Source organism: Otolemur garnettii, unplaced genomic scaffold (genome assembly GCF_000181295.1).
Source record: "Otolemur garnettii isolate 467f Iridium unplaced genomic scaffold, OtoGar3 scaffold00037, whole genome shotgun sequence".
In the NCBI taxonomy this organism is placed as follows: Eukaryota; Metazoa; Chordata; class Mammalia; order Primates; family Galagidae; genus Otolemur; species Otolemur garnettii.
Genome location: NW_003852432.1, coordinates 12,987,947 through 12,991,240, shown reverse-complemented (window position 1 = coordinate 12,991,240; position 3,294 = coordinate 12,987,947).

The window sequence follows — 3,294 nt, the reverse complement described above, 5'->3', positions numbered from 1 at the left end:
TCTACCTCTCGCCTTAGAGACCATGAGCTCCCAGAAGGCTAAAATAGTATGCCCTTTATTTTTGAAATCCTGGTGCCTGATATGTGGGTTGACATACAGTAAACAGTCAACAGATGTTGGTTGAACCGGTGAATGAACTGTATATACTTATGTTTCTTTATATGTCAAATGAAGGAGTTAGGCAAGATTGGTGTATTTTAAATTTGCAAAACTTGAAGAAGCAGTTTCTTTCAGTCAAAAATTTAAGAGAAGAACAAATATCTTATTCAGAAAAGGAAGAAAATGCTCTATTAGAAGAACCGGATTTCAGAAACTTGTCCACTTGACTTCGCCTCTTAGAATAAAGTACTGGCAGGTGCAGCGATACAATCCAAACAACTCGCCCCAAGATCATGATGGTTAATTTCCTTCGCGGCTACAATGGTGTCATTTGGTGAAATTCATTCTTTTCAAACGTTTTTAAAATTTGAACATTTTTGAAAGAATTTTTCTAAAATGTAAAAACATATAGACTGGGCTCCCTAAAAAACACAGCATAGCAATCCCTTAACTGACTTTCCCCCTAATGACTCGGCCTTCATTAGGAACACTGAGTGTTTCAGTGAACCGAATCCACGAAGGTGTTGTTATGACATATTTATTTTCCTGCATCTTTCCTGTCTGTCTGTTGTCATTTCTCTGGCTGTCAGTATTTCTGACCTAATAGCTCCCTTAGCTAATCTCCTCTCCTCAAAGCCCCTGTGCCCTAAATTTTCTTCTTTTAGTACACTGTGAGCCCAACTAATAGAAAATAAAGTTTATTTAGTGGTGTATGTTCACAAAAGAATGAGTAGGATTTGAGAAAGTCAAGGGCTTTGATATCCAACACCCTTCCCAATCCTATTGGAGAATTACCTTATTTCGTCCTCATGAAGAAACTCTATAATGGTTTCTCTTATCCTTCTCACATTATGAGGCAACCAAGACATAGAGGGGTGGATTAAATTCCCAAAGTCACACAAATGGAAAAGGTACAGCCTTTGACCATCTCCATGATTCCATGACCCAGTCTCTCTTTTATTCCTAATATTTTTATTTGATTTTCATTTTCCCCATTATGGAGTAAAATATTTACATTTAATTCAAAAAGTGTTCATTGAATTATTCACCATGTGTGAAGTTAACAAATATTTACCACTGACGATAACTTTCCAGAACAGCTGTAATTTCTTCATGCTTCTAAACTATAACATCTTTGTGAGAGAATTAAACAAACAAACAAACAAACAAGGAGAAGAAGAATAAAATGATAAAAAAAAAAAAGAGTTTTCCAGGCTGGGTGTGATGGCTCAAGCCTATAATCCTAGAATGCTGGGAGGCGGAAGCAGGTGGATCACCTGAGCTGAATAGTTAGAGACCAGCATAAGCAAGAGGAAGATCCTCTCTTTACCAATATGTGAAAAAAAAAAAAAAAAAAAAAGCAGGGTATGGTGGCCAACACCTGGAGTCCCAGCTACTGGGGAGGCTGAGGCAAGAGAATTGCTTGAGATCAAGAGTTTGAGGTTGCTGTGAGCCATGCTTCCATGGAACCCTACCCAGAGTGACAGTGAAACTCTGTCTCAATAAATAAATAAATAAATAAATAAATAAAAAATTAAAAATAAATAAATGAATGAATAAACAAATAAATAATTTTCCAGAGCAGCTGCTTTCTGAACACCTCCTCTGAGTACAGATGATGCTTCAGTAGCGAGTGAGGCTTCCTAAATGCTGTTCTCTGAGGCTAATGCTTTCATCCTCAGAACTTTCAGCAGCAGATTCTAAATAGTCCAGGCCCCTACGCAAGTTTTCAAGACAGGCAAGGCACTTTTATACAAGCCATTTCTGAAATCTCCATTTTTTAAAAAAGCGTTTGTTAGTTCTGGGTTATTAGACAAAATACCATTTGTCTTTGTAGACTGTGGTCTGAATGACTGTCATCGGAGACTTCCAGGGATGGTTTTTTCAGGATAATTGAAATCAAGTTTGAATGTACTGACTATAGGTAAGAAGTGGATCTTTTCAATCAATTTGAATCTATTCCAAAGAGTTTTTCGAGGAAGTGAAATCCCCGGGGCTATTAATGATACATCAAGAAAGAAGGTGAATCCAAAGTACGTTTTCTCCAGTTTTGAGAACATTACTGTGATTCCTCTTGTCCCAAGGAGCCAAAGGATGAATTCCTTCTAGTTATATGGATATCTCATTACTTTATGTCTGTAAATTACTGTACACTGGTTATTGTTGGCTCATCAGATTAAGACACAATCAGAACATCTCATTTGTAAATGGAACATTGATCAGCTTTTTACTTCTGACCACAAGTTTTTCTCCCCAGGGACACCACTGGTACAGTGAGTCAGGCAGCCTTCAATAAACCAGTCTGGGGACCTGAGCCTGTGCGCCCTCAAGACAGTGTCACCTTTGCTTGCTTGGATGCCTGGTTTATGAAACTGCAACAGGTTCTACCTGATCAAGAATCCTGTTTGACCAAAAAGTAATTTCAGAGTCGAAGATTAAGAAATTAAACGCTTAGCTGTGGACTCAAGGTTTCCAATGCACACTTCTCTCCCACCAGAAAAGGTAGTATTTTTTCTCTTTTCCTCACCACTGCCCACCCTGAAGTTGTCTACTTCCCCTCAGGGGACTCCCAGAGCTTCTGTCTGTCAAGGGGCAGAATTCAGAATTAGAGAGAGGGTAGGAGGCGACTTTTCGGGCGGGGTGGGGGACATGTGGGCAGCCAAGGGCCAGCTCATTCGCTCTCTTTTCCCAGCCCGGGAGGGCGTTGCGCCTGGGCGGAGAGCTCGCGCCAGCCCAGTCCGGCCCTGGCCTCCTGACCCAGACAGCCTCGGGCGCTAGGGAGCGCGGCCGAGCCCGGGTCCCGCCGTCCCCCGCCCAGGGGCTGCCCGCCAAGAGTTCGAGGCCTCCCTGATCCGGATGTGATGAAAAGGAGCAACGGAGGGAGAAGTGTGGGAGTGTAGGAGTGGTGCAAGGGGCGAGAGAGAGGCAGAGGGGGGAAAAGTCCCCTCGGAGGGGAACTGGCCCGAGTGAGCTGGCTGGAGAGAGGGGGCGGAGTGCGCGGAGTCGGAGGAGCTGCCGCTGCCGCAGTTGCCGCCACTGCTGCGTCTGGGCTGAACCGGAGGGAGGCGGGGAGGGACGCGCAGGGGCGGCCGCCGCCGCCGTCAGGCCACCGGGGCGACATGCGGCGGGTGCCCGAGCCTCGCTAACTTCCCGGGCGGAAGAGGAGGAGGAGAAAGAGGCTGTGAGCGACTGGGG